We start from the raw sequence: 13,649 nt of genomic DNA on the forward strand, positions 1-13,649 counted from the left end.
TGTGGTTTTCTTTTCCATTTAACTTCAATCTCCTATTTTGATTGCATATCCTTGCCTTTCTTACCACCTGTCTTCATTTAGCACTAGAAAGCCATAATTTAGATAGTTTTGAAAAGAAAGCTTCATTACTTCTGGCCATATCCTGGACTTTTAATTTTTGATTAAACATTTTCCCATGAGGACATAGGTGCAGATTCACACAGGAGGTAGTAGGTAATGGCCGAGGATACCATGTACCTCAATTCTGGTTTCTCATAACAGACAACAGTCTTGAGTCTTACGAAGCCATGTGGTGAGGTTTTAGTCAGGATGTGGTCTGTAGGCAGAGACAACTTTCAACCCACAGAAGTGTTCTCAGGTCCTCTTTGACTCATGCCCACACCCCTCAGGCCTCTCTTCTCCCCAACATCAGGCCAACATTGATCTGTGCCTCTCTTAAATTTTGTCACGTCAAGAACATTCTGTAAGTGCAACCATACAGTATGTAACCTTTTGGAATTGGCTTTTTGTATTCAGCATGGTTTTCTGTGTAAATTATGTAAAGACATACTTGAATGATGATAGAAAAGAAAGCAATGATAGACCTTTCTTCCTTCCCTCCCTCCCTCCCTCGCTGCCTTCCTCTGTCTCTCTTTCTCTGTCTCTTTCTCTGTCTCTGTCTCTCTCTGTTTCTCTCTCTCTCTGTGTCTCTCTGTCTCTCTGTCTCTCTGTCTCTCTGTCTCTCTCTCTCAACAGTACTCCATGGTATGAGTATGGTTCATTGTGTTTATCATTTGTCTCTTGAAGGAAATAATCATGATTTCTAGGACTAGGTTACTACAAATAAAGCTGGTATGAAATGTGTACATAGGTTTCACATGAATACCATTTTTCCCTCCTCTTTGTTTCTTTTCTTGTTACAAGACTCTCCATGTGTCCCAGGCTGGTCTGGTTTTGCCATTCTGCCTTAGCTCCCCAAGTATTGAGGTTGAATAAACACATTCATTTCCCTAGAATAGATGATCAGGAGTGTATATGTTGGAATAAATTTTTCATATTTATATTTGTAAATAAACTTCTGAACTTTTCCTAGCTGTATTAATCTATAACCCGATGAACAATATGGGACTATCTCACAAAATGGAAGAGGAGGGAGCCAGTGCTCAACCCCTGAACCATCTCTCCAGCCTGCTGCGCAGTTCTCTTGTTGGTCTTTACAGAGACCATCACAGAGCAGACATATTTGCTCTTTTGATGTTGAGAGGATCAACTCTTTCATTTGTGTAGTCTGCCTTTGGTGACAGCCTTTTCACTTGAATTCAGAGCCTGAATCTTTTTGTTTTATATTTTCCATTTAAGGCTATGAACAATTTTGAGGTAATTTTTGAGGAAGCTATAACATTGAGCTCCTTTACTTGTTAACCTCTGGTGCTGGGTAGCCCCAGTATCAGTGACTCTTCTTGCCTCTCTCTGCAAAGGTGATGAGCATGCATGGGGTTCCTATGGATACTCTAGTCTATTTCTATGACCCAAGCATCTTTCTGTTATTGCCCTAATGTTTATTACAATGGTGACAGAACAGATGAGATGAGACTGAAGTTGGGATGTACTATATGAGAGAAAAACAAACAAACAAACAAACAAACAAACAACAAAATGACTCCCAAATCAAATGGGTTAAGCCACGCATGTTGTTCTTTGATATAAAATAGTCTTTTTTTCTACCTCATTTGTCTCATAATGTGACCTTTAAAATAATCTTATCTATGCTAATAATTAATGCTGCAATTCTAAAAAGTAATCTTTTTTATTAAGTATTTGAGAATTTCAAGTACATATTTTGATCATATTCACCCCATATTCTCCCACAAATCCTGGGATTTTGATAGGAATTATGATCAACTGATATGTTAATTTGGGGCAATTGTTGTTTGTACCACGTAGAATTTATTGACCCAAGAATATGCTATTTATTTAATACTTAGGTAATTGATTTCTTTCATCAGTATTTTGTAGTCTTTATGCCTGTACATGGTTCATTTGATTCAGATTTTACTTTTTATGGAAATTCAGGAATCCTAATTTCTCCATCCCAGTATGGTTATGGAGTGTATTAACACTAGTCACAGTATGTGGCAGGCATGCTGTAAGAGCTGGACTTTCAAGTGATAGAGAATACAGTACTGGGTACAAGGCTCTTTCTCTTTGGGTATATGTCTAAATTGGTCAAATAGAACATTAGGGGTCTCAATAAGAATCTTTTTAAAAGCCCCTTTTGCACATGAGGTACTCCGGTCCTGCTTTCAGCGCCTGCAGTGAAGATGTCCCACCCATTTCCAGCAGGCAACCCCTCCGATTCCAAGAACCCACGAGTCTTCTTTGACATGAACATCGGCGGGAAGCGAGCAAGATGAATTGTTTTAGAATTGTTTGCAGATATTGTTCCCAAAACTGCAGAAAATTTTCGTGCATTGTATACAGGAGAAAAAGAAACTGGAGGCACAACTGGGAAACCTCTTCATTTTAAAGGATGCCCTTTCCACCGAATTATTAAAAAATTTATGATTCAGGGTGGAGACTTCTCAAATCAGAATGGGACAGGTGGAGAAAGTATTTATGGTGAAAAATTTGAAGATGAAAAATTTCATTATAAGCATGATCAAGAGGTGTTGGGAGCCGACTCTTAGCCGAAAGTGGCTATCATCTTTACAGCCATCTTGAGCCATATACCCTGACAAGAGACTTGTTTCAACAGCCTGCAATAGCTGAGCGCACTCTGATAAACATCTTGTTACACTGTTTAGTGCCCCCAGCTGCCAGGTGCTCCTGGTATCCATGGCTACAAGGCACGTGACGTAGTGGCTTCAGTTGAGATTGTCCACGAGGGCAAGTCACGTGGTAAAGGGTATAAATACCCAGGATTTCCCTTCTATAGGGAAGTAGAGGAGTAGAAGAGTCGAGGGAGGAAGAGGTAGAAAGTAGGAGGTAGTAGGAAGTAGGAAGTACAGGAAGGAGTGAGAAAGTGAGAGGTGTCAGGAGACTGAAGGAGTGAGAATATAGTAAGAAGAGAGGAGAATAAAGAAGACTTGAAGAGACTCCACCGGACTCTGGCTTGTATCTATCTTTTGCGTCTCTCGCCCCTTTTTTCCCCTTCCTCCGTCCCCACTTTCTCTCTTGCTAGACCCTGACCTGCCGACCGGAGCAACAGAACCGGCCGGCCTTTACAAAGTAACAGAACCTGACGGCCGTTACAAAAGAAACGGCAGTTACAAAGAGGGTTTGCTGAGCATGACAAATGCAGGCCCCAATACGAATGGTTCTCAGTTCTTTATCCCAACAGTTCCAACTCCTCATTTGGATGGGAAACATGTGGTATTTGGTCAAGTAATAAAAGGACTTGGTGTGGCAAGGATGCTTGAAAATGTAGAAGTGAATGGTGAAAAACCTGCCAAACTCTGTGTCATTGCAGAATGTGGAGAACTGAAGGAAGGGGATTACTGGGGAATATTCCCCAAAGATGGCTCTGGTGAGAGTCATCCAGACTTCCCCCAGGATGCAGATATAGATTTAAAAGATGTAGATAAAATTTTTATTAATATCTGAAGACTTAAAAAACATTGGAAATACTTTTTTCAAGTCTCAGAACTGGGAGATGGCTATTAAAAAATATGCAAAGGTTTTAAGGTACGTGGATAGTTCAAAGGCTGCTATTGAGAAAGCAGATATACCCAGACTGCAACCTATAGCCTTAAGTTGTGTGTTGAATATTGGTGCTTGTAAATTGAAGATATCAAGTTGGCAGGGGGCAACTGACAGTTGCTTGGAGGCTCTTGAAATGGACCCTTCAAATACTAAAGCACTATACCGAAAAGCGCAAGGATGGCAAGGATTAAAAGAATACGATCAAGCATTGGCTGATCTTAAGAAGGCACAGGAGATAGCCCCAGGAGATAAAGCTATCCAGGCAGAATTGTGTAAAGTCAAATAAATAAAGGCACAGAAAGATAAAGAGAAGGCCATGAATGCAAAAATGTTTGCATAATAAGAATTAAACTCTCCTTAGCTTGTGGATCATCTAGCCCAGTTGTTCTCAACCTGTGCAACTACTGGAAAAGATGTTTTTACATTTTGGTTCAGAACAGTAGCAAAATTACAGTTATGAAGTAGCAACAATATTTATGTTTGGGAGTCATCACATGAAGAACTGTATTAAAAGGTTGCAGCACTAGGAAAGTTGAGAACCACTGATGTAACCTGTCACATTTATGTGTATAAACCAGCGAGCATGGCTATGTTTCAATAAAACTGTAAGTGTTAAAAAAAAGAATCTTTTTAAAAAATTGAACTTGAGCCATTGGTTTTAAGTTTAAGTATTTATTCAATGTGTACATTTCAATGCAAATTTATGGAAGAGAACTTGTGTGTTGGGACAGTTAAGCTTACTACCAGTTTATGGAATGCTTAAGAAATTCTGTAACAGTCCTCAAGATCCATTTCAAGATCATTTTTTTTTTTGGCATGGAAATTGCCCTTTTTTTATAATTTATTTTTTCTCAAATCGTAATTCATTCACACAGGGGTTATAAACACAGAAAGGCAGGATGTGGAGAAGGGAATGACACTGGAATGTGGGTGTTCAGGGGGAATACAGATATCATCAGAACCGGGTATCGGGTGGGTGAAGGTTCAGGGGACAAGTCACTATGACTTTGCCTATGACTCGCTTGTCCTTATCTAAGTTGGTATTGTCTGCCCAGGCTACCTATTTACAAGGTCTATGACTACTCAGGCTTGTAAATTTCCACAAAAGCTGCCTGTTTACATTAGCTTAAAGCCATTAGTTTTGATGTTTTTCCACAGAGACACAAGACTTGGTGTTAGTATACATGTATGGCAGGCCTATTGCTGATTTTAGGCCTATGGCTGATTCTAGGCCTTCAGTGTGTAAGCAGGGATGCCCCTGACATCTCCTCGTTCTTTAAGTATAGAAGGGCTGTGGCAATTCTGAACTTGCGAAGGCGGGGATAGAGGCCTGACCTCCAGTGTTTGAAGGGGACCTTGTAATGGCTCCAGTCCCCCTGTCGTTGTCCAGTGAGGCATGAGGGCCATACCCGTCCCGATGTCTTTTCCTGGAGAGGGGATACTTTTGACATCAACCCCTATGCAGTCAGGCTTGTCCCTCAGGGAACCCAGATAGATATTTTTATCTTTTATTTATATTCCCTTGCAGTGCTTAGCCTCACAGCCTAAGCAAGAATTCAGATCGCCTGACAGAGGGGGTTCTGGGTGGCCCCTCTCTGCTTGGTCTAGGGGCAGAAGTCCCCCCTTTTAGGTTGGGTGGAGATGTGTTTTGGAAACACCCTGTATAAAGTAACAACCTCATCTTGAGTCTCGTGGTCCTCCATACCTAACTAATGATAATGTATCTGAGTAGGTTTTGCTACCAAATTATTTATCTGTTGTATCACAGAGTTAGTCCGCCTATTTGAGAGCCAGGAACCAGCAGAAAAAAGCAAAAAGAACCCAAATAATGGTCCCAAGATGGGAGGAAATAAGGTTGACAACATTGGAGAGGTTGAAAACCAATTCTTGTACCAGCCTTCATCTGTCTCTTTCTCTTTCTGATTTTTCTTAGGGCCTTCACTACCTGTTTCATGCTCTCTTTAACCCTCCTTGTCTTGTCTATGTAAAGGCAACCTTGTTCTTTAAGGGCTGTACACAGTCAAGAGCTGTACACAGCCTTTTCTATTGTAATACAGTAAATCAAGTCCAATAAGGATCTTTGCGCTTTTAGGAGGTTTCTTCAGACAGCGAAACAAGGGATTTCTTCAGATTAGTGATGTCAATCTCTAGCTGTTTGATGTTCTTGTCAGTGGCCCTTCAAAGGTCTGAGTAGTGTAAGTTCGGAGGCCAGCATCTGGATTAGAACTTCCAACAGCAGACATCATGGGTGATTCATTTTTACCTGGAAAGGAAAAAGAAGGGAATTCTCAGGGAGATTTCTCTTCCCTGGATGTAAATTGTTATTCATCGTATTTATGGTTGGGCCTGGCTTTGTGGGGGTATCTATTTTTTTCATTAATCTTTTTGGTAGCCGGATAGCTGTGCCTTCTGTGGTATCAGACAGGCATAGCAATCCTCGGCCCCATAAGGGAAGTGGGTCTGGTCTCCCTTTAAGGGTAAGAGGGTCCTTCTTCATATCTGTGGCAAAGTTTTATTGGTCTTGGTGGTGCCAGAGGCAGTGAGCAGCAGCTTTGCCAAAAGCTTTCAGCTTTAGAGAGATAAAATTGAACAAGGCATGATGGAGAATATTTCAGGGGGACTCCTTCTGTGGGGGTATCGTTCCCCCTCTTTTGTTTTTAAAGCCAATTTTTCAGAGTTCTTGTACAATCAGGGCAGAAGCACCAACAGTTGCTCCTTCCACACTCAGAGAGTCATGAAGACCCTATTTAAGGATATATAAATCTATATTGATAATCTTTTGTCAAAGGACTGTTATAGCACCGCCGACAACTAATCAGACTATATAATATATTGATTAGTAATAGCTTCTTCTACTTTTTGTGAGATTACCTCTCTATTGTCAATTAATTGTTGATGAAAATTAGGATTTACATCTCTCTTGAGAATATTGAACAGAGACTTAAATTCTTTTGTGGAGAGCTTAAAATAGGATCTTAGCCAATTAGCAACTCATAGAAAATTTTGAAAATAATTTAAAATAAGTAAACTCTCTCTCTCTCTCTCTCTCTCTCTCTGTCTCTCTCTCTGTCTCTCTCTCTCTCTCTCTGTCTCTCTGTCTCTCTCTCTCTCTTTTAGACCTTTTATCTCTGTGTTTTTTTATTGGATATTATACGTATTTACCTTTCAATATTATCTCCTCTCCCATCCTCCCCTAAACCCCCTTTTCCCATACCCCCTCCTCCTAATTTTTGTGAGGGTGTGATCCAAACATCTTCCCAGTCCCATCTCCCTGCTCTCGAATTCCCACACAGTAGGGGATCCAAACTTTTGGGGACCATGGCCCTCCACTTTCACTGAAGTCTAACAAGGTCACCCTCAATTCCCTATACAGGTGCATGAGTCCCTCCCTTTGTGCTCTCTGGCTGGCGGTTTAGACTTTAGGAGCTCTGGTTGAAACTTTTGCTACTGCTTCTAGAAAGGACCAAAGCCTCCACACTTTGGTCTTCCTTCTTCTATGTGAGTTTTATGTGGTCTATACGTAGTTTCTTAGAAATCGTGAACTTTTGGGCTAATATCCATTTATCAGTGAGTGCATACCATGTATGTTCTTTTGAGACTGGGTCACCTCACTCAAGATGATATTTTCCAGCTCCATCCATTTCCCTAAGAATGTCATGAACTCATTGTTTTTAATAGCTGAGTAGTACTCCATTGTATAAATGTACCACATTTTCTGCATCCATTCTTCTGTTGAAGGGCATCTGGGTTCTTTCCAATTTCTGACTATTATAAATAAGGCTGCTATGAACATAGTGGAGCATGTGTCCATGTTGTATGTTGAAACGTCTTTTGAGTATATGCCCAGGAGTGGTATAGCTGGGTCCTCAGGTAACACTATGTTCAATTTCCTGAGATACTGCCAGATTGCTTTCCATAGTGGTTGTACCAGTTTACAATCCCACCAACAGTGGAGGAGTGTTCCTCTTTCTCCACATCCTCGCCAACATGTGCTGTCATCTGTGTTTTTGACCTTAGCCATTCTGACTGGTGTGAGGTGGAATCTCAGTGTTGTTTTCATTTGCATTTCCCTGATGACTAGGGATGCTGAACACTTCTTTAGGTGCTTCTCAACTATTCGAGCTTCCTCAGTTGAGAATTCTTTGTTCAGCTCTGTGCTCCATTTTTTAATAGGGTTCTTTGATTGTCTAGAGTCTAATTTCTTCAGTTCTTTGTATACCTTGGATATACTTTGGATATTAGCCCTTTATCAGATGTAGGGTTGGTGAAGATCTTTTCCCAATCTGTTGGTTGCCGCTCTGTCCTATTGACAGTGTCCTTTGCTTTACAGAAGCTTTGCAGTTTTTGAGGTCCTATTTGTCAATTCTTGGTCTTAGAGCACAGGCCATTGGTGTTCTGTTCAGGAACTTTTCTCCTGTGCCTATGTGTTCCAGGCTTTTCCCCAGTTTCTCTTCTATTAGTTTCAGTGTGGCTGGTTTTAGGTGGAGGTCCTTGATCCACTTGAAATTGAGCTTTGTACAAGGAGAAAAGTATGGATCAATTTGCATTTTTCTACATGCTGACCACCAGTTGGACCACCACCATTTGTTGAAAATGCTGTCTTTTTTCCACTCGACGGTTTTAGCTCCTTTGTTAAAGATCAGGTGACCATAGGTATGGGGGTTCATTTCTGGTCGTCTATTCTATTCCATTGATCCTCCCACTTGTCTCTGTTCCAATATCACACAGTTTTTACCACTATTGCTTTGTAGTACAGCTTGAAGTCAGAGATGGTGATTCCTCCAGAAGTTCTTTTATTGCTGAGAGTAGTTTTCACAATCCTGTTTTTTTGTCATTCCAAATGAATTTTAAGATTGCTCTTTCTATCTCTGTGAAGAATTGAGTGGGAATTTTGATGGGGATTGCATTAAATCTGTAGATGGCTTTTGGCAAAATAACCATTTTTACTATATTAATCCTTCCAATCAATGAGCATGGAAGATCTTTCCATCTTCTGAGATCTGCTTCGATTTCTTTCTTCTGGGGCATGAAGTTCTTGTCATACAGGTTTTTACTTGCTTGGTTAGGTTCACACCCAGGTATTTTATATTATCTGTGACTATTGTGAAAGGTGTCATTTCCATAATTTCTATCTCAGCCAGTTTATCTTTTCAGTAGAGGAAGGCTACTGATTTGCTTGAGTTAATTTTATATCCAGCCACTTTGCTAAAGTTGTTTATCAGGTTTAGAAGTTCTCTGGTGGAAGTTTTGGGGTCACTATCATATCATCTGCAAATAGTGAGATTTTGACTTCTTCCTTTCCTATTTGTATCCCTTTGACCTCCTTGTGTTGCCTAATTGCTCTGGCTAGGACTTCCAATACTATATTAAATAAGTAGGGGAAGAGTGGGCAGCCTTGCCTAGTCCCTGATTTTAGTGGGATTCCTTCAAGTTTCTCTCCATTTAGTTTGATGCTGGCTACTGGTTTGCTGTATATTGCTTTTACTATGTTTTGGTATGGACCTTGGATTCCTGATCTTTCCAAAACTTTTATCATGAAGGGGTGTTGAATTTTGTCAAATGCTTTCTCAGCATCTAGTGATATGATCATGTGGTTTTTTTCTTTGAGTTTGTTTATATAGTGGATTACATTGATGAATTTTTGTATATTGAACCAACCCTGCATTTCTGGGATAAAGCCTACTTGATTGTGATGGATAATTGTTTTGATGTGTTCTTGGATTCGGTTTGCTAGAATTTTATTGAGTAATTTTGCATCAATGTTCATCAGGGAGATTGGTCTGAAATTCTCTTTCTTTGTTGGGTCTTTGTGTGGTTTAGGTATGAGCGTAATTGTGGCTTCATAGAATGAATTGGGCAGTGTACCTTCTGTTTCTATTTTGTGGAATAGTTTGAAGAGAATTGGAATTAGGTCTTCCTTGAAGGTCTGATAGAATTCTGCACTAAAACCGGACTTTTCTTTGTAGGGAGACTTTTAATGACTGCTTCTATTTCTTTTGGGGTTATGGGACTGTTTAGATGGTTTATCTTGTCCTGATTTAACATTGGTAACTGGTATTTGTCTAGAAAATTGTCCATTTCATCCAAATTTTCCAATTTTGTTGAGTATAGGCTTTTGTAATAGGATCTGATGATTTTTTTAATTTCCACGGTTTCTGTTGTTATGTCACCCTTTTCAGTTCTGATTTTATTAATTTGGATACTGTCTCTCTGCCCTCTGATTAGTCTAGCTAAGGGTTTATCTATCTTGTAGATTTTCTCAAAGAACCAGCTCCTGGTTTTATTCATTCTTTGCATAGTTCTTTTTGTTTCTATTTGGTTGATTTCAGCCCTGAGTTTGATTATTTTCTGCCATCTACTCCTCTTGGGTGTATTAGCTTCTTTTTGTTCTAGGTCTTTCAGGTACGTCGTCAAGCTGCTAGTGTATGCTCCCTCTAGTTTCTTTTTGTAGTCACTTAGAGCTATGAATTTTCCTCTTAGCACTGCTTTCATTGTATCCCATAGATTTTGGTATGATGTGTCATCATTTTCATTAAATTCTAAAAAGTTTTTAATTTCTTTCTTTATTTCTTCCCTTACCAGATTATCAAGGAGTAGGGTGTTGTTCAGTTTCCATGTGAATGTGGGCTTTCCATTGTCTATGTCATTTTTGAAGACCAGCCTTAGACCATGGTGATCTGATAGGATGCAGGGGATTATTTCAATTTTTTTATATCTGTTGAGGCCTGTCTTGTGCCCAATTATATGGTCTATTTTGGAGAAGGTACCATGAGGTGCTGAGAAAAAGGTATATTCTTTTGTTTTAGGATGAAATGATTTATAGATATCTGTTAAATCCATTTGGTTTGTAACTTCTGTTAGTTTCACTATATCTCTGTTTAGTTTCTGTTTCTATGATCTACCCATTGTTGAGAGTGGGGTGTTGAAGTCTCCCACTATTATTGTGTGAGGTACAATGTGTGTTTTGAGCTTTAGTAAGGTTTCTTTTATGAAAGTGGGTGCTTTTGTATTTGGTGCATAAATATTCAGAATTGAGAGTTCATGTTGGTTGAGTTTTCCTTTGACAAGTAGGAAATGTCCTTCCTTATCCTTTTTGATAGCTTTAAGTTGAAAGTCGATTTTATTCAATATTAGAATGGCTACTCCCACTTGTTTCTTAGGGCCATTTGTTTGAAAAATTGTTTTCCAACCTTTTACTCTAAGGTAGTGTCTGTCTTTGTTGCTGAGGTGGGTTTCTGTGGCACTGCATAAGGGTATCCTGGATCATGGTTGAGCAGGTGCCTAGAACCCCGAGACTCTGCAGACTCTGGGTGGGATTCTGCGTGAGAACCGGCAGGAGTTTGGCACCCCCCAGAACCCAGGATTCTGAAAAGCAGTCACAGTCTCCATAGAATTACATTGTTCAGTCACATAGGCCAGGCTATAGGCCTCAGGCCCTAGGGATTTACATGCTAATGAAGGCCAGAGGGCAGAGCAAATTAAACATGCCTCCCCCAGATCCTCCCCCAATCCTCCCCCTTTCTCCCTCCCTATATAGCTCAGGACTGCCCTGAGTTTTGGGGGGTACGCCTAGATCCATCTGTCATTCGCCATGACGATAAACCTTTTTGGAACCAAAGACTTCCTCCTGTTATTGGGTCCTGCTGCCACCAAGACCTCCAGGCCGCTGGAGTTCTTCCTGAATGTGGGACCCGCCACAGCATGGAAGCCCCTCCGGGGCCCCACTGCTGTGGTGGGCTCTAAATTTTCCCCACAGGTTTCCTGTAAGCAGCAAAAAGCTGGGTCCTGTTTGCATATCCAGTCCATTAGTCTATGCCTTTTCATTGGGGAATTGAGTCCATTGATGTTAAGAGATATTAAGGAGAGGGTGTTGTTCCTTCCTGTCATTTTTGCTAATATTGGAGACACCATTTGTGTGGTTATCTTCTTTTGGGATTGATGTAAAAAGATTATTTTCTTGCTCTTTCTAGGGTATGATTGCCCTCCTTGTATCGGAGCTTTCCTGCTATTATCCTTTGTAGTGCTGGATTTGTGGGAAGATACTGTGTAAATTCGGTTTTGTTATGGAATATCTTGGTTTCTCCGTCTATGGTAATTGAGAGTTTTGCTGGGTAAAGTAGCCTGGGCTGGCATTTATGTTCTCTTAAGGTCTGTATGATATTTGTCCAGGATCTTCTGGCTTTTATAGTATCTGGTGAGAAGTCAGGCGTAATTCTGATAAGTTTGCCTTTATATGTTACTTGGCCTTTTTCCCTTACTGCTTTTAAAATTCTTTCTTTGTTTTGTGCATTTTGTGTCTTGATTGTTATGTGACAGGAGGTATTTCTTTTTTGATCTAATCTGTTTGGTGTTCTGTAGGCTTCTTGTGTGATTATGGGCATCTCATTCCTTAAGTTAGGGAAGTTTTCCTCAATAATTTTGTTGAAGATATTTACTGGCCCTTTAAGTTGGGAATCTTCATTCTCATCTATACCTATTATCCTTAGGTTTGGTCTTCTCATTGCGTCCTGGATTTCCTGGATGTTTTGTGTTAAGAACTTTTTGCATTTTGTGTTTTCTTTGACAGTTGTGTCAATATTTTCTAAGGTGTCTTCTGCACCTGAGATTCTTTCTTCTATCTCTTGTATTCTGTTGGTGATGCTTGTGTCTATGACTCCTGATTTCTTTCTTAGGTTTTCTATCTCCATGGTAATCTCCCTTTGTGATTTCTTTACTGTTTCTACTTTCATTTTTATGTCCTGGATGGTTTTGTTCAATTCCTTCATCTGTTTGTTTGTGTTTTCTTGTAATTCTTTAAAGGATTTTTGTGTTTCTTTAAGGACTTCATCCTGTTTACCTGTGTTCTCCTCAAGTTTTTTGATACTGTTTTTATTTCCTTCTTATAGTCCTCTATCATCATCATTAGAAGTGAATTTAGATCTGGTTCTTGCTTTCCTGGTGATATGGTGAGTTCGGGACTTCCTAATGTGGGAGAACTAGGTTCTGATGATGGCAAGTACCTTGGGTTGCTGGTGCTTGTGTTCTAGAGCTTGCCTTTCACCATCTGGATCACCTTTGTGCTATCTATGCTGTCTCTGACTGGGGCCTCTCTTTCCTATTATCTAGGTTGTGTCAGAATTGTTTGGGATGGGTTTTGCTGCTGGGGTTAGAGCTGAGGCCCAAGATCTGCTCCGTGCTCAGGTGGAAACTGGAAGAGGGCCCGGGCTCCGGGTCAGGAGTGAATTCCTGGGTCCCAGTGGGTCTCGGTTGCTCCCTGATAGGGGCAAGTATTGCCACTTCCTAGCCTAAGATACTGGTTGGGTTAGAGCTTCTGGGATCCCCGCTTCCTCTGGGTGCTGTGAGTTTGGGTGCAGAGCTGACTCCCGGGATCTGCCAAGTGCTCTGGCTCAGACCGGAAGGAACCCGCGCTCCGGGTCAGGAGTGGATTCCTGGGTCCCAGCGGGGTCCTGGTTGCTCCCTGTTTGGGGGCAAGTATTGCCACCTCCTAGCCTACGATATTGCTTGGATTAGACATCCTGAGAGCCCCTCTTCCTCTGGGTTCTGTGAGATTGAGTGTAAAGCTGACTCCTGGGATCTGCTTGGGCCCAGACCGGAAGGAACCCGTGCCCTAGGCTAGGAGTGAATTCTTGGGTCCCAGAGGGTCCTGGTTGCTCCCTGTTTGGAGTAAGTGCTGCTTTTTCCTTACCTGGGATGCTGCCTGAGTTAAAGCTCCTGGGGGTCCCTCTTTCTCTCGGTTTTCTGGGGTTGGGTGCTGAGCTGACGCCTGTGACCTGCTCTATGCTCGGGCCCAGACCGGGAAGTTGCCTTATTAAATTCCAAAAATTTTAGTCTTTTTTCCCATTGCTTTCATTATATCTTTTGATCTGTTTTAAAATAATACATTTTAAAGCAAAATCGAATTACATCACTAGCCCTTCCATTTTATCGCTTCCCAGTTACCCTTTCTCTAACTCCTACAATGCCTACCT

At 40.8% G+C, this 13,649-nt stretch overlaps 1 pseudogene; it reads left to right on the forward strand.

Moving 5' to 3' along the window:
- The first annotated feature begins 2,300 nt into the window (after window positions 1-2,300).
- On the forward strand, window positions 2,301-4,021 carry LOC114627187 (annotated as a pseudogene).
- Window positions 4,022-13,649: the final 9,628 nt, after the last annotated feature.

The sequence above is a fragment of the Grammomys surdaster genome, unplaced genomic scaffold (assembly GCF_004785775.1).
Source record: "Grammomys surdaster isolate TR1022 unplaced genomic scaffold, NIH_TR_1.0 243, whole genome shotgun sequence".
NCBI classification, from domain to species: Eukaryota; Metazoa; Chordata; class Mammalia; order Rodentia; family Muridae; genus Grammomys; species Grammomys surdaster.